The 27,886-nt window shown below is 37.7% G+C and overlaps 1 long non-coding RNA gene and 1 pseudogene across 1 annotated transcript; one reads left to right on the forward strand and one right to left on the reverse strand.

Annotated features, from left to right (window-relative positions):
• Positions 1-3,406: 3,406 nt before the first annotated feature.
• Positions 3,407-4,037, reverse strand: LOC114319200 (putative 3-beta-hydroxysteroid-Delta(8),Delta(7)-isomerase pseudogene; annotated as a pseudogene).
• A 13,874-nt stretch (positions 4,038-17,911) lies between these two features.
• On the forward strand, positions 17,912-20,076 carry LOC145806736 (uncharacterized). The gene is made up of 2 exons (XR_014350216.1): positions 17,912-18,043; positions 19,804-20,076. It is a non-coding gene; the product is annotated as an uncharacterized LOC145806736 (long non-coding RNA).
• Positions 20,077-27,886: the final 7,810 nt, after the last annotated feature.

Here is a 27,886-nt window from a genome sequence, read left to right on the forward strand (position 1 = left end):
GTTTGCATTCTTGCATGTGTTGCATTAGGCAATTCTGTATACTTAGGATCATGCATGATTTCTAATGTAGTTTCTGTTTTTGGCTTGGAGTACTCGGTAAGTTTTATGCTTTAGCATCCTTGCATGCGTGTGAGTGACTGCCATGAATAGCATGCTTACCATGAGGCTAAATGCTTATGTGATATAACTGCCTGAATGCCTGTGGGTGAAGGTTGGGTTACTTGGATTGGAATAAATCTTCAACTGTTTGTTTTAAAGCCCACTAGATAGTGGCAAAACTATCTTTTCTAAGCCCACCTGAGGGTGGCAAAATCTGCATTTTAAGCCTACCTGCGGGTAGCACCATCAAACCATTTTCAAACAAACAAACATGAAATGTTTTGTTCCAATTCAGGCAACTCAGTCTATACTTGTATGCTGTGCGCATCACATAGTAACCTAGGCTAATAACCGGAATAAGAACATACAATGTTTTCAAAAATAGATATCACGGTTAGTAGAGGCCGATCTTTGATCGGGCGAGCGGGGGTGCTCACGAAGTGACCTTCCCCAATCGTACCCAAGTTCCCGAGCCGAGGCAACTTTGGTGATGACGGACACGTGGCCTTAGGCAACGAGTCAGGGTTTCCTAAATTTTCCAAAATAAAATTTTTAGGTGGCGACTCTGTATCTGGCAAAGCAGTCCATGTTTGGCACTTCTTTCGAAAATCTGTTTTCTCAAAACGATTTGCCGGATTTGGACTCTTTGGTTCAGATTTAGAACCGTGACAAATTTGAGAGTCCTGAGCTGTAGTGACCCCAAAATGAACAGAACGGGAGCTCGTTCCTCCCGGGGCGTTCGGGGACGTCTACAGGGGGTCTAGGTATTAGAAGATTTCAAGAAGTGAATGATTGTATACTAGCTAAATAGTGGTGGCAATTTGGGTGTGAGGATAGCTCCCAGTGGAAAAGAGTAATGTGTAGTAAGTATTCTTCAAATGGTGGGAGGTGGTACCCTTTCTTAGAAATACTGGGTATTTGTTCAAAAATTTAAGATGGTATTCTCAAGGTTAGTCAATCAAATTCTCATCTTTTCAATATTTTTATGGAAAATTCTAAGTTGATTGTGGGAAATGGTAACATAATCCATTTATAGACTGATAGTTGGGTGGGTAATATATGTGTTAAGACTACTTTTCCAAGGCCTATTAGCTTATCAACAGAAAAGGATATCACTCTTGGAGTGGTGGTGGAGAAGAGGGAGGCCTAGACAGACTGGAACTTCAGATTTAGAAAAGCCTTACTAGGTTGGGAATCAGATAAGTTGATCAGATTGGCTGCTTTTCTAAATGCTGTTGCGGTTGGTTATCAGACAGGGTTGATTGCATAAGGTGGGTGGCAAATTCATCAGGTCAGTTTAGTGTTTCCTCCCTTTATTCTTTGTCGGTGCATTCTATCCTCCTTTTGGCCACTAAGCTACTGTGGATCAATGTATTTCCCCCAAAAGTGCAGTTTCTTGGGTGGTTGGCTTGCAATAGGAGACTTAAGACTTCTATTTTTTTGTAAAGAATTTGGATGCTTGGTCTAGATGCGTCTGTTTTGTGCATATTCTGCAAGATGGAGTTAGAGACAATACACCATATGTTGCTGTGGTGCCCTTTTGCTTAGAGAGTATGGTCAAGTCTGATGTAATGGTGGAGGATGCATAGGGTTGTGTATCGGAATGTGGAGGATCTTCTTGACTGGTGGAGGGGTTTTAGATGGAGAAAGTTTGCAAATTTGATCTGGAGGGCTGTACCAATGGTTGTCATGTGGTCATTATAGAAGCTTAGGAACGGGGTGGTATTCAATTGAAAGCAAGTGCATCTAGAGAATGTATGCAATTTGATCAAGTTTAGAATTGCCATTTGGGTAAAACCTCATTCTAAAGGCTGCTATTACGTTGTGCATGAGATTATCAATAATGTTTAGTAGATTAGATGCAGTACTTAGCTAATCAGGTTCAACAGATTATGGGGAAATGCTTAGTTACTCTGTTACTTTTGTATCTAGGAAGGTTCAATGGGTTTAATCTTTCGGGGAGCTTTATTAGTGGTCTGTTGGTCTGAGGGCTTCAAGGTAGTGCTAATCTGGTTTTACTAGCTGATATGGTATTGATATAGATAAGAATGGGGCTACTTTGGGGATTGGAGGGTGGTGTCTTGTTTTTGGGGGTTGGTGGGTAGTGTCTTGCTTGTGTTCTTGGTGTTTTTTTTCTCATTTGGTTGGTTTCTCACTAGCTAGCTTGGGTTGGGGCTCTGTATGGTGGTTCTATCACCTCTATATGGTACTATTCTCACCTCTTTTATTGATGTAAATTCATATTCTTTGTATGGCTTTCATCAATAAAAATTTTCTTTTGCTGATAAAAAAAGAAAAGAAAAGAAAGAAAAAAGAATAGACCAACTATTATTATTAGAACACATATAGTGATCACGATCACAAATTTGGCTAATACTAAACAAATTTACCTTCAAAATAAAGAATATTCTCCAGTCTAGATAGACCAAGAGAAACCATTGTTCCCATTTTCAAGGATTTGTGTAGAATTGCCATTTTCAAAGGTCACATTCTCACGACTTTCCTTGAAAAAGCCAAACAACTAAGGATCATTAACAGGTCAAGTCAGATTAGGCTTGCCCAAACCACAAACTAGTTGTCCAAGGGCCTAACATAGACCCAACCTTTTGGCTTTGACCAATCAACAACAAATTCGAGTTGGGCCTATTCTAAAATCTAAAACCGTATCCCACACATAGGCCCTAGCCTTGCTAGCCAAAATCAAGTCAAATTTGCTTTCGAAACCATTGAGCTAGTTTTTTTTGCCTTAATTTGCTTAAAATTTCTTTAATTTTTATTCATTCATTCGTTTATTTTTTGGCATTCTCATGTACTTTTTGGTTTTGGCTTTAAGATGGATTCATATATATATATATATATATATTAGTTAATTTATGATTTTCTTAGTTTGAAAATTTCTTATCGTCGAAAAAAATTTATTTAAAAAAAAACTTTAGTGTATTGAATAATTACATGGATGAAGATGATGCAATAATAAAATAATTCAATATTTCATGTGTGACATTATCCGTCAAGTGATGCTAAGGTTTTACTTATTGTATTATCGATTACTTCTAAAAATTTGCGAATAGGTTAAAAGAGTGTTGGACTTAGACTACAAATTCGAAGAGTTAAAAGTTGTTGGGATAATTTTTTTACAAATTTGAGCAACCTTGCATAGTGAAAACAACATCAATCTATGAAGATATAAAATTACAGAAATATGAAATTACCAACTAATCCACTTCAAATAAACATAGACTGAATTTCCAGAATTTGAGACATGGCAGAGTCTAAACTTTAAACCCCACCTCACCAAATTTTGATCTTATTCTGGTCTTTTTTCAATCTTGCAAGCTCCACATATTTTCCTCCAGCATCGAACAACTACAAGAAAAGGAATCACAACCCAAGTAGTATTTGCAATGATATAATAAACATAATAGTAATACAAGCTAGCGGCAAACTTATCACCTTCCAAGTAAGCAGTCAAATGATACACACCAAGTCCATAGAGATGACACAAAGAAATACGCAATTGAAGTATGTAAATGTATGGCTTCCTTGTGGCAATAGCATATAAAGCAAGAAGACAAGCTAGACCCACCAATGAAACAGTGATTATTTCAATAGAAACAACATACGAATTTCTCAGTGCATACCTTGAATCGCCTGTGGAGTACTCTTTCCATACCTCTGCTAAGTAAAAACCAGTCTTGTCTTTGTAAAATTTTGGTGAGAAAATGAAGTAGCGTTTGAGGATTATGTGAATGAGGCCTGTGAAAATGAACCAGCACATGAGGAGGTGATCGGTTGTTAATAGTTTTGGTGAAGGGGAGAGAGACGAGCCAAACTAGAGAGAGGATCGGTAGAGAAGAGATGCCATAGATGGCATGAATGGTTGATTGTGAAAGAGAATTAGGTACAAAGCTTGGGAGGTTTATTTCAGCTCCCTCCATGTTTGTGTTCAGATTTTTGCAGATTTTGAAGGGATGAGAGAGAACTATGATTGTTTAAATTCAGATGGTCTGCTCCTAATCATTTATATGTAATTTAAGGAGACTAGAGACCAATTTTTTTTTTAGAGAAAATAGATGATTTTCCACGGTAAATCAATCGATGGAAATAAAAATAATGCGGAAAAAGTAAATCAACAATTACACAAAAAATTTTACATGGTTCCCTCAATGTGAGGTACATCTATGAGATCGCAATCCGATTCCCCTATTAACCAAAAGTTTTCAAACGACTACAAACGAAACACGAATGGTCTCATAAACCACCCTTACGTGAATTTTAAATAATCACAAATAAATAAGAGGGAAAATCTCACCAAATAGATGAACAAAAGTTTTCGAAACAGAATGTAGAAGACCTCAAATTTGAATCCAACTAGCACCTTCAAAGCAGAGTCGAAGTTGTCAAAACGCTCAAACAAAGAGAAGCATAGCAAAATACACAGCCACTATACCAATGGAACCACCAATTGAACTTTTACAAAGCATTATGCTACCACACAAAACCAAAACCCACCGAAAATAATCACCAAGCACACACCCCGAAAAGATCAATCAGCCGCTGCCCTCTCTTTGGAAAAACAAAAACAATACTCACAAATATTGTTAATTCTTGGGTTTTTTTTTTTTTTATCAAAACCCTAGTTGTTACCTAACAGATTATTAAATACTTATTGGGCCTCTAAAAGTCAGATATAATATATTAAAATATATTATAACTAACACCAAACCAAATTAAATATTTTTAATAAACCAATTAGGTCCCATACTCCATTAAGGAGGTATACTCAACAATTCTCCCCCACTAACTTAGACATTAACCATACCCGCCAAAGTTTGGCTCTTCAAATGTTTCTCCCTCAACAAAGTTTTTGTCAACATATCCGAAATATTATCATCCATGTGAATCTTTTTGAGTTACAATAACTTTGAATCTAACACATCACGAATCCAATGAATGTGTTTTGATCTCGAATGAAAAGTGAAATTTTTACTCAAATGAATAACTCTTTGACTATCACAATAAAGTACATACCTCTCTTGCTTCAAACCTAACTCTTACACAAATTTCTTCAACCATAGCTCTTTCTTACAAGCTTCCGTAATGGCGATAAATTCAGCTTCAGTAGTTGAGAGAGCAACACATTTGTAATTTAGATTGCCATGCCATAGCCCCCCTGCAAATGTCATCAAATATCCTGAAGTAGATTTTCTAGAATCAACATCATCGGCCATGTCAGAATCCGTAAACCTATTAAGCATCAGCTTACCATTCGCAAAACACAAATACACCTTCAAAGTCCTTTGAAGATACCTTAGAATCCATTTCACCGCTACCCATTGTTCTTTACTTGGATTAGAGAGAAAACGACTTAGCACACCAACGGCGTGTGCAATATCTGACCTTGTCCAAACCGTGGCTGTGGACGCGTCCTCGAGCTTATGCTACCACAGTTCGGACTCATTTGTCACGGTTCTTAATCTGATCTCGCAAAGTGTAATGCAAGACCGATAAATCACCAAAGAGTCCAAATCCGGCAAATCGTTTTGGAAAACTGATTTTTAAGAAAGAAGTGCCAAACATGGACTGCTTTGCCAGATACAGAGTCGCCACCTAAATATTTTATTTTGGGGGAATTTAGGAAACCCTGACTCGTTGCCTAAGGCCACGCGTCCGTCATCACCAAAGTTGCCTCGGCTCGGGAACTTGGGTACGATTGGGGAAGGTCATCTATGAGCACCCCCGCTCGCCCGATCAAGATCGGCCATTACTAAATATGATATCTTGTTTTTGAAAACACATGTGTTCTTATTCCGGTTAATTAGCTAGAATTACTATGTGATGCACACAACACACAAGTATAGACTAGATCGCCTAATTTGGAACGAAACATCGCATATTCGTTTGTTTGGAAATGGTTTGGAGTTTGTTACTCGCAAGTAGGCTAAAACACGGATTTCAATGAATTGTTCCAATTCAAATAATCCAACCTTCACCCATAGGCATTCAGGCAGTTTAAGTCACATAAGCAATTAGTCGCATGGCAAGCATGCTGTCATGGCAACATTAACACACGTGCAGTATGCTAAAGCGTAAACACTCACAGTGTACTCCGAGCCAAAACAAGAAACTAGTTAGTAATCATGCATGATGCTAGTTCATGTTTAACAATGGCTAATGCATCACATGCAAAATGCAACTAGAAATAGGCTCGGCTATTCTAAGATGGCATGTGAGATGCGACAATTCGATACATGTATTCAACTTGGAATTGAAATACGATGCAATTAGTATGATGCGCCGAGCCCGGTGCATGCAATACAGATGAATGGATGCAAACATGCATAGCATAAGGATGCTAAAATGAAATATGACCTAAAACTAACCATTGAAAACAGGTAAGTAAAAGGGAGAAAGACGTGGGGTTGGAAGACATTCACTCACTCACGCACACTTATTACAAAATGCGCCTTCTCGACGGAGGGTCCGAAAGAATAATACAAATTAACTAATTAACTAACTAACAAGCTAATTAATTATTACACAACACTTAATTAATTAAACAAATTAACTAAGCTACTAAAGCAGTAGAATAGCCTCGGGAAGAGGGATGCATGCATGCTCGGTCGGCTTCACTCGGAAATCCATCGCCATGCCACATGTTGCCTTTGTTTGCACTGCTCTGCACCTTTGAAAACTGCACAAGTCTCAAGGATGCTTCTGAATCACCTTCTGGGTGCTGTGAGAGGCCATCGGCCGAGTGGAAAGGCCATCGGCCAAGGGAAACTGGTCATTGACCAAAAATGAAGCTCTCGGCCAACAATACTTAGCCGATCGGCACTGCAGATAGCCAATCGGTCATCTTTTCCTGCAGAATGCTGTTTTGCTGCAGCAGAGGACAAACAGAGCATGACAAGGCATTTACAAGATAATGTGTGCACGACCAGCCTCCTTATCATGTTTAAGACTCAAAGGAGTATGGCTCTCGACCCTCGGGCCACCAATCACGCATTTCAATGCATGATGGCCAAAGGAGCCAAGTGTGCAAATTAATGTACAATGAATGCACAAAACACATGAATGCCTTGCACTCTATCATGTTAGATCAAGAGCGTCATCGACCAAGGATTGAGGCACGTTTCGTCACTTCAAGTACGAAACGTCCCTCGATCCTTGTGTTTAGTTTGACACCCCAATCCAAACACAACGCTATGCAAGTGTAACAAATACAATGCAAAGTATGCAACCAATGTAATGCAACATGTGCAATGCAACCTAATGTAATCAACTTAAGCACACAAGCTAAGTCAATGTAACATGAGCATGTGAACAAGCATGCAAACATGCAAGGCATGTGACAACACTCAAGGATAGACAAGCATGTAACAACATGTGAGGGACAATGCATGCAAACATGCAAAGCAACTTAACCAAAGATGCATGCGAAATGCAATACCACTTAAACATGCAACAACATGTCAATAGACTAAATATGCAACAAGGCACTATTGAACTAGCATGTTACAACATGCAATTTACCAAATATGCAACAAGCATGCGACAACATGGAAGGCAAGCATACAACAATATGCGGGGATGGACTTAAACCAAAATGGACAGCTCTCAAATAAGCCCAAATCAGTGGCTAAAGTGTTATGGAAATGAGGACAAGAACACATACAAACATGCATGCTAATTGGCCTAACATTTAAGCATAGTGGAGTAACTCTTAAGCACACTTAAAAGAGGTGAAAAGCATGCCAATGTGACAACACTACATGCTCTGAAATGATGCTAGGGGTGATGCCAAACCACATAAACAAATCAAGCATAGCATGCATAAGGCTCAAAGCTTAAGGCATGTGAAGGGACTTGAACCAAAGCTACACAAAACAAGGAGCATACAGAAAACACGACCCAAAACAGTCCTAAATCATGTCAAAATGAGCCTAAAACATGCAATGGCCAAGGCCAAAATAAGCTAGGACAAGGGGGCAAAAGCATGAGGCATACAAGGCCACAAAAGAGGTGTTACACCACACCTATCAAAGCCAAACATGGCATGATTTAAGCGACCAAAATTAGAGTTATGGCATGTTAGAATGAGCCCAAAAACCCACTTAGATGGCATCCCAAAGACCTAAACATGATGGCATATGCAATGACACATTCATGAGGCATAAAATACAAACTCTTTAAGACATTAAAGGAGTGATAAGTGCAAGTGTACAAGCATGAAATATGGACTGAAATAATATTACAAGTGATGCCAAACTACTAAAATGGTCCGAATAAAGCATGCTAATGACTTGAATACTCAAAGCTAACAAGCTAAGACACATGGTAGCTCTACAAAACAATGTAAGCATGACCAAAACAATAAAAATCAGAGCTTTAGCATGTTAAAACAAAGCTAAAAGCATCATGAGGTTGAGCCAAAATCATGCTAAAATGACATGTTACAACATGATGCATGTTAAGGCAAATCATGGGATTACAAGACAAGTACATGAAGCATGCATGGTGTGTCTAAACCAACTCAAAACAGTGCTATATCATGGCAAAACAAAGCCTAATATATACTGAAATAAACAAGCATAAGCCACTTATGGTAAGTTTCAAGACAACAAGGAGAGGGGATGACCCTCTCCCATTTAGGACTTGAAAACCACCTCTCCACCACTGAAAATTCTTTGGATTTCAGTGGTAGAGAGGTCATGCGAAGACACTACTACAAAAATAGTTAAAGATCACACTTTGACAAAAAAAAAAAAGATCTCACTTTTATTGGAAGTGTGATAAAAAAAAATTAAATTGATATTTTAATCACACTTAATTTAATTGAGTGTGATAATATTTATTTTTTATGTCACTTTTCAATTAAGTGCGATTATATATATATATATATATTTTTAATCACAACTTCTAATTAAAGTGTGATTATATATACACTACTACTTTTTAATCACACTTTTTAAACAAGTGTGATTATATATATATATATATATATTTTTAATCACACATTCTAATAAAAGTGTGATTATTTATATATTTTTTAATCACACCGTCTAATTAAAGTGTGATTATATATACACTACTACTTTTCAATCACACTTTTTAAACAAGTGTGATTATATATATATATATATATATATATTTTTAATCACACATTCTAATTAAAGTGTGATTATTTATATATTTTTTAATCACACCTTCTAATTAAAGTGTGATTATATATACACCACTACTTTTTAATCACACTTTTTAAATAAGTGTGATTATTTATATATTTTTTAATCACACATTCTAATTTAAGTGTGATTATTTATATATTTTTTAATCACACTTTCTAATTAAAGTGTGATTATATATACACTACTACTTTTTAATCACACTTTTTAAATAAGTGTGATTATATATATATATTTTTAATCACACTTTCTAATTAAAGTGTGATTATTTATATATATTTTTTAATCACACATTTTAATTAAAGTGTGATTATATATGCACTATTACTTTTTAATCACACTTTTTAAATAAGTTTGATTATTTATATATTTTTTAATCACACATTCTAATTAAAGTGTGATTATTTATATATTTTTTAATCACACAATGTAATTAAAATGTGATTATATATACATTACTACTTTTTAATCACATTTCCTAAATAGGTGTGATTGTATAAAATATTTCAAATTGATTTTTATATAAAATATACAATTTTCAAATTTTTAATCACACTTAATCTGATTGAGTGTGATAATATTTATTTTTTATGTCATTTTCTAATTAAGTGCGATTATATATATATAGGGTAAATTACACTGACACCCCCTAAGGTTTATGTTTATTACAGTTCCCCCTTCACGTTTTGGAAATTACATCTCCCTCCCTGAGGTTTAAAGTTTCATTACAGATTCCCCCCTTACCAATTTAATTTTTTTTTAAATACTAATTTTGCCCTTACTGGGTAAATTACATTGACACCCCTTACATTTTAGAAATTACAATCCCCTCTCTAAGGTTTAAAGTAGCATTACCAATTGCCCCCTTGGTTAGTATTAGTTGGAAAAAAAATTCATTGAAAAAAAATTAATTGGAAAAAAAATTATTTGAAAAAAAAATTGTTAGTAAAATTTTTAAATTTCTGTTTAAAAACCAGCATAAACTTATGCTTTGAATTTACGTTTTTTTCTCAAATTTACAAACTGAGACAACCATTTATAAATCAAAAAAATTATCAAATAAATTTTTATGACAATTTTTAAAAATTTTGTAAATATAAATTGAAAACTGAATACGAAATGGTTACCAAACAGGCTTCAGATGGTAAAAATGTCGTAAAATTAACAAATAATTAAATAAGTTACCAACATAAGAAATGACTTATCAAAAGATTCTTAGGCTATGTATGGTTTGATTTTTAGAAAAAAAAATTAAAAATTAAAAATTAATTTGGTTAAGAAATAAGAAATAAAAAATAATTATAATTTTTATATAATTTTTATCTTTCGAGTGGTTAGAAATAATTTTTTACAAATTAAATTGAAACAACCATACGTATGTATATAACCTGTCCAAAAGTTAAAACGATAATCATTTTTAACCCTTAAATGATAATTATTTTTTAGTTTTTATTTCTTAACCAAATTAATTTTTAAATTTTTTTTCTAAAAATCAAACCATATATGGCCTAAGAATCTTTTGATAAGTCATTTCTTACGTTGGTAACTTATTTAATTATTTGTTAATTTTATAACATTTTTACCATCTAAAGCATGTTTGCTAAGGTGCCATTTAGTAACACTTACGTTTTCAGTTTTCAGTTTATATTTACAAAAATTTTAAAAACTCAAATAAAAACTTGTTTGGTAAATTTTTGATTTATAAATCAGTGGTCTCAGTTTATAAATTTGGCCAAAAAATGTAAGCTCAAAAAATGTGTTTCCGTTTTGAGTTTTGAGTTTTTTTTTTTTTTTACCACCCAACACTAGCCACCACCGATCACCATTTTCCACCACCGTCTTCCGCCACCACCACCCACAACCCATCCGCCACCACTACCTGCCACCATCACTCACCACCCACCTGTCACCACCACCCACCACCCGCCACCCACCACCCACACCCACTTGCCAGCCACCATCACCCACCACCCACCTGCCACCCACTCGCCACCACCACCCACCTGCCATCTACCTGTCACCCGTTACTACCATCCACCGCCCGCCACCTACTCACTACCACCACTCAGCACCCGTCTACCACCACCATCCACCACCCGCCACCACCACCACCCACCAACCACCTGCCGCCCACCCGTCACCACCACCCACCACCACTCACCCGCCACTCACCTGCCACCACCAGCCACCACCACCACCCACCAGCCACCTGCCACCCACTCGTCACCGCCACCCACCACCACCACCACTCACCCGCCACTCACCTGTCATCCACCCGTCACCACCACCCACCACCACCACCACCACCACTCACCCGCCACTCACCTGCCACCACCACCCACCACCCACCCCCACCTGCCGCCTTCACCCACCTACAACCACTACCACCCGCCACCACCCGCCATCTGCCACCCACCTGCCACAACCACCCACCACTCGGCACCACCATCCACCACCCGTTACCACCATCACCACCACACACTCACTACCACCCACTACCCGCCACCGCACCCACCCACCATCACTACCCGCCACCTACCTACCACCATTACCCACCCGCCACACACCTGTCACCACCACTCACCACCCGCCACTACCATCACCACCACCCACTCGCTACCACCTGCCACCGTCATCCACCCACCCACCACCACCACCACCACCGTCACCCACCCACCCACCACCACCACCCGCCGTCACCGCCTACTACCACCCGTCATCCGCCACTTATCCGCCATCATCGCCCACCACCCGCCACCACCACCACCACCACCCACACGCTACCACCCACCATTCGTCACCATCACCCACCCACCCACCACCACCCGCCACCCACCTGTCACCATCGTCCACCACGCGCCACCACCACCACCAGCACCCACTCGCTACCACCCACCACTCGTTACCATCACCCACCCACTCACCACCACCAGTACCCACTCGCCACCACCTACCACCACCCGCTACCCACCACCCGCTACCCACCACTTTCCACCACTATCTTCCGTCGCCACTTGCCATTTCTCACTCTTTTTTATATTTTAAATTTTTTAAAAATATTTTGTCAATTACCAAACGCGTTTGTAGTTTATGTTTTTCTAGAAATAAACAAAAAACAGTTTATAAAAATTTTGTAAATATAAACTGAAAACGTAAACGTTACCAAATAGAACCATTTCATTTTTAGTTTTCACTTTATATTTACAAAAATTTAAAAAACTATCATAAAAACTTGTTTGATAATTTTTTTGGTTTATAAATGGTTGTCTCAGTTTGTAAATTTGAGGAAAAAATGTAAATTCAAAAAATAAGTTTACGTCTGTTTTTAAATATAAATTTAAAAATTTTACTAGCAAAATTTTTTTCAATTAATTTTTTTTCAAATAATTTTTTTTAATTAATTTTTTTTGAATAAATTACACTAACACCCCCTGAGGTTTATGTTTATTACAGTTCCCCCCTCACCTTTTGGAAATTATATTTCCCCCCTAAGGTTTAAAGTTTCATTACAGATTTTTCACTTTAGCAATTTAATTTTTTTAAATACTAATTTTGCCCTCAGTGGGTAAATTAAATTGACACCCCTCACATTTTAGAAATTACAATCCCCTCCTTAAGGTTTAAAATAACATTACCAATTGCCCCATTGGTTAGTATCAGTTGGAAAAAAAATTCATTGAAAAAAAATAATTGAAAAAAAAATTTGTTATTAAAATTTTTAAATTTCTGTTTAAAAACCAACATAAACCCATTTTTTGAATTTACGCTTTTTCTTCAAATTTACAAACTGAGACAACCATTTATAAATCAAAAAAAGTATCGAACAAGTTTTTATAACAGTTTTTAAAATTTTTGTAATTATAAATTGAAAACTGAAAATGATGGTAAAAATGTCGTAAAATTAAGAAATAGTTAAATAAGTTACCAACATAAGAAATGACTTATTAAAAGATTCTTAGGCTATGTATGATTTGATTTTTAGAAAAAAAAATTTAAAAATTAAAAATTAATTTGATTAAAAAATAAAAAATAAAAAATAATTATCACATTTATATAATTTTTATCTTTCAAATGGTTAAAAATAATTTTTTATAAATTTAATTGAAACAGTATATAATCCAAAAAAAAAAAAAATAGGCGCCAAAATAAAATGTTGAAGCGCCCATCACCAAAAAAAAAAAAAAAAAAAAGGTTCTGCTGCTATTCAGCAAATAAGAGGGGGAGAAGATAAAGGGTTAGAAAGGGAGACTAGACTTCGACCTAGAACGGTGCTGTCTCTTTGGCAACAAGACTGGTTCGGCGTCGGCAACGATCAACGATTCGAAAGGGAAGGGTTTTCTTATTCTCTTCTCTTTGCTTTGATCTAGGTATGTTCGGATTCCCCCCTCCCCCCCTCTCTCTCTCTCTCATGGTTCTGCTATAGCAGAGGGGCTGGGAAGGGGTAGTTGGATTGTCGGAGTGGAGGATAGGGGTTTTGCAGTTTGATTGTTTGCTATGCATTAGAAGATAGTACCATGCCTATACTTTGTTGGTATAAATTCCATTTTCATATGAGAGATTTATTAAAAAGACCTAGAGTGAAGAAGTCGCTATATCATTTTAATTGGCTGTTTTGCTTACATGTTATTTTTCAGGAACTGCTGGTAGTGTCATCTACCTTTAAGTGTAGGTAATTGATTATTTTTTTGTTTTTAAGATCAAATTATCTAATTTAGCACATTGAACAGAATTGAGATTAAAGGACTTCACAGTTCATTTTATTATGGAAGAATGCTGCAGCCAAGTGTGTTTTTTTCTTTTTTTAATTCCTTTTGTAAGTAAATCACAGAGTGAAGAATTGGATAGCAAAGGGGTTATCCATTTTCATTTTCTTTATTCAACCCCCTTTGTCATTTATTTATTAACAAAATTATGTATTTAGGATTTTTGGATGGTCAATAGGTATTGAATTAGTCCAATGTGTTTGTGCACGTGGAAGTAGCATGGAATGCCTTGGATTGGTTTAAACTTTATGAACAAACTTGGATGGTTCAAATATGTGAGCAGAAATCATGAGCTTTCAAATTTATTGATGCATATGCACCTAGACCTCAATGCAGCCTACTTATGTTTGAATTCATGGTATTTATCTATGTCACCAGTTGGGCAAACGATAGCGGGAGCGATAGCGTCAGTCAGAACACTTTCAGATTGTCTATATATTAATTTATATATAATATTTATTTGTTTATTATTGATATATAGAAGAAAATTGCTACTCGTGTACAAGAGTGCAACGCGTGTTACGTCATTGTTTGATTCAAGGAGTATCCGTGACCTTTCAGTGATGAATTTGTGAACGGAAATAATTAATCCACGGATTCTTCCCGAATTATCGCCTAATCTGCGAGTTAGTGTCCTGCAGCATGGTCTAGGATAACAGATTAGGTGACTTGTGTATGTATATGTCCAACCAATTTCCTGTTTGCTTTAAGGTAATTATACAAGAGGTCTGTTTTTCCTAAAAATTGATTTCTCTCTTAGAATTCCTTGTTTTTCATGTAGGGTCATAAGCAATGGATGGCAGAAGTACAATTTCTCGGTGTTGTGGAGCACCCAAATCTCGTCAAACTTATTGGATAATGTGCTGGTGATGGAGAAAGAGGGATCCAACGGCTACTTGTATATGAGTTTGTGCCGAACAAAAGCTTGGAAGATCATCCTTTCAATAGGGCTTTCCCAGCTCTTACTTGGGAAACTAGATTACAGATAATACTTGGAGTCAGCTTTCAGGTATATTGTATAAAAAAGACAAAAACTAAAAACACAGCCATGCTCCGTACAAATACTACTATGCTATTTTTTGATAATTAAATATATACACCTATTTCAAGGAATTATTGTTCCCAATATTGTAAATGGAGACTTTTTTTTTTCTTCTGAATATGCAGTTTACGGACGTGACGTACAAGGTGGTTATAAAAGGAGTGACATCAACGGTGGAGAAAGAAATACTAAATGGGATTTCTGGTTCAGTGAATCCTGGAGAAGTTTTGGCATTGATGGGGCCTTCGGGGAGTGGAAAGACTACACTTCTAAGTCTGCTCGGTGGCAGGGTGAGAGGGTCGACACCAGGAGGTTCAATTACTTATAATGACCAGCCATATTCGAAGTTCCTAAAGAGCAGGTAACAATCTAGATATACATGAAAGAGCTAGTAGCACTGTATTTATGTGTGTTTGGTTCTCAGGAAATTTACTAAAAAACTCCTATCTTTAACATATGCAGCACGCCTACGACTTCCAAAGACATTGACAAAACAGGAAAAGGAAAAACAAGCCATAGACGTAATCGACGAGTTGGGCTTGGAGAGGTAAATTCTCATTTCTCTGTTATGCTATTATCTTGAATTATGTGTTAGCTAAAGTTAGATATAGCAAAAAACAAACCACACACAAATGAATCATACCTGTTCTCATGAGCTGATCAATGAGGAATATCAATGTGCTCAGGTGCCAAGACATAGCTGAGGTATATTGCATTTCAAGTCCAAAGCTTCAATTTCACATTATTATTAGCAAATTCATGATAATATATGACAACAAAAATAAAAATTATAATAATAAATCACACCTATCTTCATCCCAACTTCTCAAGAGTTTTCTTTACCCACTATGCCATATCTAGGGCTACAGGTTGTACAAATCATCAGCAAATCACCTAGACAATGAGAGAACACATGAAGTAAATTATGTACCCCCCTCCCCCAAAAAAAATGGAGTAAATTCTTGAGTTTTTATTTATTTATTTATGGGTACCTAGAATTATGGTTCAACAGTAATAATAATATACATTCACAAAAAGATCGTACACAAGCTGTATTGAGATTTATTATTTTTAAATACTGTGCTCATTAGTGACCTGCTAATTACAATGTCATTGACACTGAGCTGCTATGGCATCTAATTGTTAACAGGGAAGTTACTTTCAAAAGGATTAAGATCAAGCAGAAATGATTAATGTTCCTATTTTGGTTTGCTGAATTAACCTTTTAGTTTATTCATATGCATCAGCGGTTTCTGGATTAATTTCTGTTTTTATTTTTCAGGTCAGAAATTTTTTGGAGAGATGCAAAATATGGTCCAAGAATTAAAGAATTTAGTTTTTTTTAAGTTTTTTCATTTTTTAATATATGTAAGCACAGTTAATTTTTTTTTATTTAATTCCTTTGTATATACTTTTGAATACTTAATTTTCATTTATGAAATATATGACGTTATTCTATTCAATATGTGGTTATGATTCAAAATATAGTATATAGTGTGTATTACATTCTTCAAATGTGCATACAAAAATAATATTGATTATTTTTCAAATATGTCGAACCCTTTTTTTATTACAGATTTTATTAGTTATTAATCACACTTAAAAGATGTGATCTAAATGTTATTAATCACACTAAAAAAGTGTGATTAAAAATGACCCTTTTTAATCACACTTCCAAAGATCACACTTAAAAGGTGTGATCTAAATGTTATTAATCACACTTAAAAAGTGTGATTAAAAATGACCATTTTTAATGACACTTCCAAAGATTACACTTAAAATGTGTGATCTAAATGTTTTTAATCACGCTTAAAAGGTGTGATCTAAATGTTATTAAGCACACTTAAAAAGTGTGCTTAAAAATGACCATTTTTAATCACACTCCCAAAGATCACACTTTAATAAAACTTAAAAGGTGTGATTAAAAAACATACATCACACAAAAAAAGTGTGATCCTTATCTGTTTTTGTAGTAGTGCTCGACAAGAACAATGGCCAAAAGGGATGGCCTAAAACAAGGCCTAACAAGGCCTAAGAGGGGGGAAACAACCCCAAACCTCAAAATGACCTGAAACAAAGATCTAAAGCACACAAAATCAGAACTTTTATCAGTTATAGTCGAAACTTAAAACAATATGCAAGGTAGGCTAAAAGCTTAAGCAAGAATGGGGTATTAAAAGCAAAAAAGCTCACCCTTGAAGACCACCTTCAAGAACACAACTCCAGCAACTTTTCCAAGCTTAAACCAGTCCAAGAACCCTGAAATCAACCTCAAGGGACCTTAGCTCCAAGAGGGTGGTGTTCTAGTGTGTGTTTGTGTGCAATAGTAAGACAATACTACACTTTAAGGCACAAAATATGATCAAATAAGGGAGTATAGATACAAAATTATATCTAAACTCTCTAACCTAATTTTTCTGAACCCTGGAGGAGGGAGGAGGGGCTCCCTCTTTATAGAAGCTCAATGTGAAGACCCAAATATAAAAAAAATTAAGTAAATAATTAAATAATAATAATAATAATATTACAATCTCAAATATTTTGATGGTGAATTCTAAAGTGCAAATTAAATATTTGGAGGGTCTTTTAATTAATTTTAAAACTTAAAATAAATTTATGGTGAAAGTCTTTAATTTAAAGGCAAGATTTATTATTTAAAAAATAAATAAATAAATAAAATAAAATTAAGTGACGAATTAGTAAGCATATTTTGATCTAATAGTAGTTGTATTTTATTTAAATTAATGGAGAGATAAAATAAAATAAAATAAAACAAAGGACATTTTTGTCTAGAGTCATTTATGTTATGTATAACAAAGAAAAGAAAAGAAAAACCCTAGGTTCCTAATACATTCTATAGCAGCAGCCAAAACAGCCACGGGGAGGAAGAAGTTTGAGAGAAAAGAAGAAGAAAAAAAGGGATTGCAAACAAGGAGTAATTTTTGGGTGTGGTGGGTATCTTTCTTTTTTTTTTTTCTTTGTTTTTGTTCTTTATTCTTACTCTATTATTATTTAGATCATTGATGGAGAAGTTGTAGGTTTATGTATTTTGTATATATATATATATACTGTTAAGAAATTTGAGGAGTTAAATTCATGTATAAAGAATGGTGTAATTCTTAGTCCAAAAATTCTGCACAGAATCACAAACTTTAAAAATCAAGAAACCATATCAAACGGATGAATTTTGAACTTAAATTTTTACAGTAGATCAACTACATATTGAATTGTATATCTGAATTTTTTCATAATTTTTGGGAGTCAAAATCCATATAAATTGAGGTATTCAAATCTGTCCGGGAAACCAGTCCGAAATAGTAAATTCGGGAGTGTTGTTCTCTTTGGGTATAAATCCAAAAATTATCAAATTAGTGTCATTAGAACCGGTTACAAGTCTAGTTTCGTACATTTTTGGCCTTGCATTGATTGCTCGTGTATATTAAGAGAACCGTCAATTTCTTTAAAGTGCTGCAGAAAACAACCTGTTTGGATATAATAAATTGTAGATAATTATTTTGATAAGCAAATCCAGTGAAACCATTTGGGTTTGAAACTTAGGATACATTAGATCATATCTGGAGGTTATTGGAATTTTTTGAATAGCGTGGAGTGGGTTTTTGAAATTTTCAAAGTTAGCGAATAGGTTGGGAAGGCTTGTTTGAAATTCTGTTTTATCTTAAAGTTACAATTAATTAAGTTTTGACCGGAACCCATGTCTTGGGTGATTTTAAACGTTGAAGAACATGAACTTAGCTAATATTTAAGAGTAACGGTGAGTTGGGTTGAGCCGTGTTAGTGCGCTTTAGTTGAGGTTACTTAGTTCCTATTTTGTAGTATTTTAAATTAGTTGTGACGTGTAGTTTTTTTTTTTTATATACTTCGTTCAGGGCACTAGTTGGACTTTACACTCTATTCGATTCAAGGATTATATCATTTCGTTTCAGGTGAGTAGTTTCATGCTACGTATTTTTATAAATATTCCCTTACCCTGAACTGTTGGAAAAATTAAATTGTTGTTTCATGATTAAACTGTTTTGATAAATTATTATATTATCAATTGAATCAAATTATTTCTGAAACACGTGTGAACTTGGCATACTGTAAACTATTTGTTTTGGTCTCATGTTTATAATGATGAACCACCATGTTTTGCGAAAACTGATGTGTATTGATTATTGGGACCATGTGTGTATTTAGTCCAGGGAAATTATTCCACTGTGTGTGGTGACTCTGGCCACTAGGGAACAGATCCGGGTTGGGCCGTGATGACTCTAGTGCTCAACGATTGTAAGGAACAGACCTTTAAAAACAACTAGGTGACCTTCAATCGGATCGTCTTTGAGAAAAGGCCCAGGTGCCACCCTGAGGATGACTCTTAGTTCGGTATTGGATCTAACGGGGCTTATAGCCTGAGAAATGTGTGGCAGATTATTTGTTTTTATTGGTACCCAGAAAAGTATTGGTGTTCATGTTATAATCTGTTTTAAGTGAAAAATGTCGTTTATCATGTTCTTGCGAGACATGAGTATTTTAAGTGTTGAACTGTGGAACCTTCTTTTTGAAACAGATTGTATTTACCAAACTGTATGCCAATGTAGTATCTGTGATATATATCTTATTTTGGAATTGAACCCTGTTTTCAAAACTGTATTTACTATCCATGTTGCTACTCACTGAGCTATCAGCTGACTTAGTTGTTTACCATTTCCAGGTGTTAGATGGACTTAGAGTGGACTCATGGCGTAGCAGGGACTCAATTGCATGGACCTCTAGGGCATTTATTTAATTTTCTTTTAGGTTGCTTTGTCGAGTTTTGTGCATACTTTGTGATTGGGTTTTATTTAGAATTATTTTATTTTGTGGGTTGTTTATATCCCATAAGTTTGGATGGCTTTTGATTACGGTTGATTTTGCCGTTTATAATTGTGGCATGTCTGGATTGAGTTTTGGTTATTTATTATTGGACTATTGTTCAGTTGTTCAATGTGATTGGATTCGTGTTTAGGCTTACGTGTGCCTTGGGCTAAGTCCCTGTGGGCCACGGCCGGTCATGCCCGGATTTGGGGCATGACACTCAAATTCTAAAGCTTCTAAGAGAAGCTAAGCAAAGGGCAAATCCTATGGAGGGGGTGAATTGTGCATGCTAGACCAATAAGGTTCGGCCAGCAAAAATGGCCGATCGACCAACACAATGATCGACCGACTAAATATAGTGCCGATCGGCCAACACTCTTGGCCGATGGCCAGAAGCCAGGGCCGATGGCTTCAAGCCTTGGCCGGTGGGTTGAGAAAATGACCAACAAGCCACCCTCTTCCCTCAGAAGGAAAAACACAAGTGTTTGGTCCATAACCAAGCACAAAACAGACAAGTTAAGAGATCTTGAGGCAAGGCGTGCGGCCGAGACCTCTGAGAACTCAAAACAAACACGAACATGGATGGTCATTGAGTGTTCAAATGATGACGTCCAAGTCTTGAGGATGGTCAAAAATGGGGTGTCTACAGTTGCCCCTCTTTGACAGAACTCGAAAGTCATAACAATGACGTGAATGAATGTCAAAACCTAGAGATGACCCATTTTTGACGAGGCCGAAGACTTAGACAAAGCATGCAAGATAGCAAGATATGTGCCCGAAGGCAGGGGCAAAATGCAAATGGCATGTACGGTACCGAATATAACTTATGATCATGCAAAGAAAGCTGTAACAAAGCAAAACATGCAACAGTGAACTTGTACACAAGCGAATAAGTAAACACGCCACGCGCGGGAATTACAGACCAAACTATATTTCATGCAGAAAGGATGTAAAAAGATTATGCAATCTTAGCGAGCATGTGTGATAGATACACAAAAGTGAACGGAGTGTGATAGATACGCTAAGTGGACAAGCATGTGTGATAGATACAAAAAGTGAATGTGTGATAGATACACAAAGCAAGGGAGGTGATAGATACATATAGGTGAATACGAAGTGTGATAGATGCACTAAGTGAACAGAGTATGATAGATACACTAAAGGTGAACACGAAGTGTGATAGATGCACTAAGTGAACAGAGTATGATAGATACATTAAAGGTGAACACGAAGTGTGATAGATGCACTAAGTGAACAGAGTGTGATAGATACACTAAAGGTGAACACGAAGTGTGATAGATGCACTAAGTGAACAGAGTATGATAGATACGCTAAAGGTGAACACGAAGTGTGATAGATGCACTAAGTGAACAGAGTATGATAGATACACTAAAGGTGAACACGAAGTGTAATAGATGCACTAAGTGAACAGAGTATGATAGATACACTAAAGGTGAACACGAAGTGTGATAGATGCACTAAGTGAACAGAGTATGATAGATACACTAAAGGAGAACACGAAGTGTGATAGATGCACTAAGTGAACATAGTATGATAGATACACTAAAGGTGAACACAAAGTGTGATAGATGCACTAAGTGAACAAAGTATGATAGATACACTAAAGGAAATGAAGCGTGATGGATACGCTAAAGGGAATGAAGTGTGATGGATACACTAAAGCAAATGAAGTGTGATGGATACACTAAGGTGAACGACCTTAAACGGAACTTCTTTGAATGAACCGTACATACAATATTGCCTGGTTGCACTAGTTTCAAGTGAACCGTACATACAATATCGTGCATGAATGAGAAAGAAACTTGATAGATACAATGCAATACAATGCATGATGTTTAAGGAATGCAATAAACAAACCTAGCAGCGCTTTAGAAAGCACCTCATGGGGTGAGTGGCGATGAACCGCTCTACTCTGACGGGGATCTCCCCTCGTGCTCTTTGAACACTTACCTTCAACTTACAGTACAAAGGCTCTGAAATACTGACAAGGGCTATTCGCGTAGAACACTTTGGATGCTGCCTTTCTTCCTGATCATATTCACAATTTTCCCTATTCTCCAACGGGGTGATAGACTAGGTTGGTTCAGTATCCAGAATTGAGGTGCGTACATGCTATCTCGACCTATGGGGCTTCCATACAGATTTCAAGCTGAGGACACGCCTCTGGGTATTTTAACTAGACTTTAGTCTCGAAAATCCCGAACCTTTGCATTCTAGGCAACAGCCATTCGAACTCTAGTTTCCATCGTCGCAGTTGGTCTCCTAGGAACTCATTGCGAACAAAGCCAAGATGCCTCTGGCAGGGAATGGTACTCAGGGAGAGCACTTTTGATCGCCATTCTGGCTTGAAGCAGACTTGATCTTGAGCTTGAGGTAGAGGCACACTTATACTTCGGAGCATTGGCAAGACCTGAAGAGGTACAAGCAGAATGAAATCTCGGAACTTACTGAAGTTGAAACAAACTCAGATACCCGACATTTTCCTCTTTTCTTTTGCTTTGCAGTCTGGAACCTATATAGCTTCAGATTGGTCCTGGTTTTACTGTTCCCACATGACCCGGGTTGAACCCTGCGGTTTTTGAAGAACAAAATCTTGTTTTGTACAAATGTGGAGAACGGCACGGCACTCGGAGCGCAAAACGATTTTATTTTTGAAATTGAGAGATGAGTTCTTGATGGGAGTATTGAGCCTACGACTGAACACAGCGCACTACGACTCAACAACGGAAAACAAAAGGTAAACAACCTAAACACATCGAGTAGCACTCGAAACGACTCAAAACAAGAATCGAGATAAAACAAAAAGACACGACACTCAGACGTGCACAGGGAGCCTGTTTCTCTGGGTATTGTTTCCCACCCTTTCTCATTTGTGATTCTCACATCACTCGGCCTTCAGGCTTTGTTTTTTTTTTTTTTTTGAAAAAGCCCTTTCCTCACTTTTCCTCTCAGCACACATCTCTCTATTCTTCAATCTCTCATTTTTTTTATCCCTCCCCTGGGTGGTTGATGGATAAGCAGGAAGTTGTGGGCTCTTGCCCCTGGTATTCTACCAGATTCTTATTCTTGTTCACAACAGTAAGTTTCTCCCACAGAGGGGCTGCGCTACAACTGGGTATGTAGCAAATCTGCAGCTGACATCGGTTGACGATGCTCTGCTGGGGAGTTTGGACGTGATCAGATCTGTCCGGATGAGGGAGTGGAATACCTTGCTCCATTCCAGTTCATGCTTTGCACTTGGCTTGATGCCTCGTTGCTTGGAGGATGTGAGAGCTTTCTGTACTTTTGTGGTTAGCTTCAGTGATGCCCTTTTCCGGTAGGTATGATGCCCTTTCTGGCAAGTGCGTTGATAAAGGGGAAAAGACAGAAAACCTGACTCAACTGTGCCCCTAGTTCATCATTTTGACCATTTTGACCATTTTTTTGTTTTTGGCTTCTGCTAAAACAATTTTAACCAAAATGAGAGTTAGATTAACACGCTTGTTCGATTTTTTGATTTGAAATCATGCAAGTCAGGTTATGAGCACTGAAAATTTCCTTTTTGGGTTCGAGAAATGGTCCAGTTTTAGAAAAATGGAATAATTTTTGAGAGAATTAGTCAACCTCATTAAAAATTCTCAAAACTGTTTTTACAAATGGCCACTGCTCAACGAGCGCAGAATTTACCCTTGAGATGCACAACCTCAGATCCAAAATAATGAAAAATTGCCCCTTGTCTGAGCGACATTGCATGGCAACTGAAAGTTGCCTCTAGTTTGAATAACACCGCAGCACACTGAACGACAACGGAAAGTTGCCCCTGTAGACGTCCCCGAACGCCCCGAGAAGGAAATCCCTGTTTTGTTCATTTGGGCTCACTACAGTTCAGGACTCAAATGTCACGGTCCTGTATCTAATCTCGCAGAGTGCAATGCAAGACCGATGAATCGTCAAAGAGTCCAAATCCAGCAAATCGTTTTGGAAAACAGATTTTTAAGAAAGAAGTGCCAAACATGGACTGCTTTGCCAGATACAGAGTCGCCACCTAAATGTTTTATTTTTGGAAAATTTAGGAAACCCTGACTCGTTGCCTAAGGCCACATGTTCGTCATCACCAAAGTTGTCTCGGCTTGGGAACTTGGGTACGATTGGGGAAGGTCAGCTATGAGCACCCCCGCTCGCCCGATCAAAGATCGGCCTCTACTAACCATGATATCGAGTTTTGAAAACATTATGTGCTCTTATTCCGGTTATTAGCCTAGATTTACTATGTGATGCACACATCATACAAGTATAGACTGGATTGCCTAAGTTGGAACAAAGCATCGCACATCCGTTTGTTTTGAAAATGAATTGAAGTTTGCTACTCGCAAGTAGGCTAAAACACGGGTTTCGACGAATTATCCCAACTCAAGCAACCCAACCTTCACCCACAGGCATTCAGGCAGGTATATCACATAAGCACATAGCCTCATGGTAAGCATGCTATCATGGCAGTCGCTCACACACATGCAAGGATGCTAAAACATAAATACTTACCGAGTACTCCAAGCCAAAACAAGAAACTAGTTAGTAATCATGCATGATCCTAGTTCATGTTAACAATGGCTAATGCAACGCATGCAAAATGCAACTAAGATAGGCTCGGCTACCTTAAGAATGACATGTGAAATGCGACAACTCGATACACGTATTCAAGTTGGAATTGAAATACTATGCAATTAGTATGATGCGCCGAGCCCGGTGCGTGCAATACGAATGAATGTATGCAAACATGCTATCATAAGTATGCTAATTGAAATGTGCCCTAAGACTAACCATTGAAAGTAGGTAAGTAAAAGGGAGAAAGACGTGGGGTTGGAAGACATGCATCACACACACGCACGCTTATTACAAATTCGCCCTCTCGAGGAAGGGACCGAAAGAATAATACAAATTTAACTAATTAACAAGCTAATTAAATAATTACAAAACTGCTTAACTAATTAACAAATTGATTAAGCTAAGAAATCAGTGAAGAGGCCTCGGGAAGAGGGATGAATGCATGTATGCTCGGCTTTGCTCGGAAAACCGTCGCCATGCTCACGTTGCCTCTGTTTGCACTGCTCTGCACATCTGAAGACTGCACAAGTCCCGAGGATGCTTCAGAATCACTCCATGATCACTGTGTGATGTCACCGGCCAAGAAGAATGGTCACCGGCCATGGAAAAGTGGTCATCGACTAGAAGCGTGGCTCTCGGCCAGAGATTTGTAGTCGGCCGGCATTGAATGTGGTCGGTTGACCATTCATTCTTGCAGAACCCTGTTTTGCAGCAGCAGAGGGCAAACAAGGCATGGCAATGCATTTTTAAAGCAATGTGTGCACAACCACCCTCCCTATCATGTTATGGACTCAAGGGAGTATGGCTCTCGACCCTCGGACCATCAATCACGCATTTCAATGCATGATGGCCAAAGAAGCCAAGTGTACAACTCAATATGGAATGAAATGTACAAAACACACAAAGGGCCCCAACCTCTATCATGATTGATCAAGAGGCAAGGGATGCACACACAATGCAATGCAACCTAGACAAGCAAGCAAGCATGCAAATAACTCAAGTGTGCAACAAATCTAATGCAACATGAGCATGTTAACATGCAATATGCAATAGGCATACAACCTAAACATGTGGACATGTATAGCATGCAACAACATGCAAAATGAAACAAGCATGCAGCAACATGGTGAGATGGACTTACACTAACATGGGTAGCTCTCAAGCATGCCAAAATCAGTAGCCAAAAATGATGGAATCAAAGCACCAAAACTCATGCAAACATGCACAATGCAATGGCCCCGTGACTAAGGCACAAAATGTAACTCTCCAAGAGCATGGCAAGGATGAAACATGAGGTACAATGGCATACACTCTAGCTCTGAAATAGCATACAAAATGACTCTGAAATGATGCAACGACTCGTGCAATGCATGTAGGAAGGCTCAAATACCGAAACTAGTGAAGCACATTACACTAGAGATATACAAAGCAATGCACAAATGATGAAACCAGCTCCTAACAGACCTCATGCAGTCCCTAAATAGTGGCAAAATGAGCTAAAAATGAGGGCTTGACATGCACCAAAATGAAACTCATGCAAGGGCTCATAAACAAGGCATAATGATGCAACTCTCAAATGCGTCGAAGGCATGCTAAACATGAGAATATGGCACACATATAAGCTCTGAAATAGTATTCACTATGATACCAAAACATGCAAACGCCTCAAGCAACGCACGCAAGGGGCTTCAAAACTCAAAGGTAAGCAAGGCTATTACACTACAACCATGCATGGCAAGCACCAATCGACCAAGAGGCCAAAAAACAGAGCTAAGGCAGCCCAAAATATGAACAAAACATGTTTAAAACATGGCCAAAATATGCTAGAATGGAGGGCCAAAACAACATGCAATGTGAGCTAGTAAGCATGGTTTACACTACAAGCATGTGAAGCAAATGATGGACCACCAAACCAGCCAAAAAAAGATTCATGGCATGCCAAAATATGACTAAAAACCCATTGAAACAAAGTCAACACATGCTAGAATAGGGTGCTCCTTTGATAAGCCAAGAAAGGGGTTACTCTACACATGCAAGAAGCAAACAAAAGGGGACCAAACCAGCCATGAACAGAGGCTAGACAGATCCTAAGAGTCACCAAAAAGGGCCTGAACCAAGCTTAGGATGCATGCAAATATGGGCTCCTTTGTAAGGCCAAAAATGCAAGTAAACAAGACAATAAGGAGAGGGGATGGCCCTCTTTTTCTTAGGACCTCAAAACACCCTCTGGATTTCAGTGGTGAGAAGGCCAATACAAGGTGGTCCCGAAGCTCACAAAAAAGGCACAAAGAGGCCAAACAAGGCCTAAGAGGGGGTAAACAACCCCAAACACAAAAGTGACCTTAAAAAAAGATCAAAAACATGTAAAATCAGAACTTTTATCAGTTATACACTAAGCTCAAAACAGCATGCAAGACAGGCTAAAAGCTTGTACAAAAATAGGGAATAAAAGAGGGAAAAGGAATGTTACCCTTGTAGCCAAAAACTCCAGCAGCTCTGGACCCAAAAAACAGTCCCTTAGCCTCTGAAAGTGGCCTCCAAGATGCTTAGACCGAAGGTGGAAGGGTTAGGCTAAGAGTTGTAGTGCAATGGGGCCAAGAACCTTACACTTCTTGAGCTACAATGGATGAGATATAGAGAGAGATATATGTGTATGGAGCCTTGGCCAAAAATCTAAACCTTTTCTAATGAGGGAGAGGCTCCCTCTTATAGAGGAGCAATGGTCCAAGCTTCTTAAGGAAGCTAAAGCAAAAAGGGTCAAGCTTCTTGAAGAAGCTAGAGCAAAGGGTTCAAGCTTCTCTTAGAAGCTTGGAGCAAAAGGTTCAAAAGGGTCAAGCCTCCCACAAGAAGCCAAACCAAAGGTTGAAAAGGGTCAAGCCTCCCATAAGAAGCTAAACCAAAGGTTCAGAAGGGTCAAGCCTCCCCAAGAAAAGGTCTCGGCCAGAAAAGTGGCCGATTGATCAAAACAATGGCCGGCCGACCAAAAACAATGCCGACTGGCCAACACCTTTGGCCGGTAGCAAGAAACAGGGCTGGTGGCCTCAAGCCAAGGCTGGTGAGGTGTAGGGATGACCAACAAGCCATTCCCTGCCCTTAGAAGCAAAAAAACACAAGTGTTTGGTCCACAACCAAGCACAAAATAAACAGGTCGAGAGGTCTTGAGGCAAGGCGCGCGGCCGAAACCTTCGAGAACTCAAGATGAACACGAACATGGATAATCATCAAGTGTTCAAATGATGACGTCCAAGTCTTGAGGACGGTCAAAAATGGGGTGTCTACAGTTGCCCCTCTTTGACAGAACTCGAAAGTCATAACAATGACGGGAGTGAATGTCAAAG

This window comes from Camellia sinensis, chromosome 14 (genome assembly GCF_055761805.1).
Source record: "Camellia sinensis isolate YWXY chromosome 14, ASM5576180v1, whole genome shotgun sequence".
Lineage (NCBI taxonomy): Eukaryota > Viridiplantae > Streptophyta > Magnoliopsida > Ericales > Theaceae > Camellia > Camellia sinensis.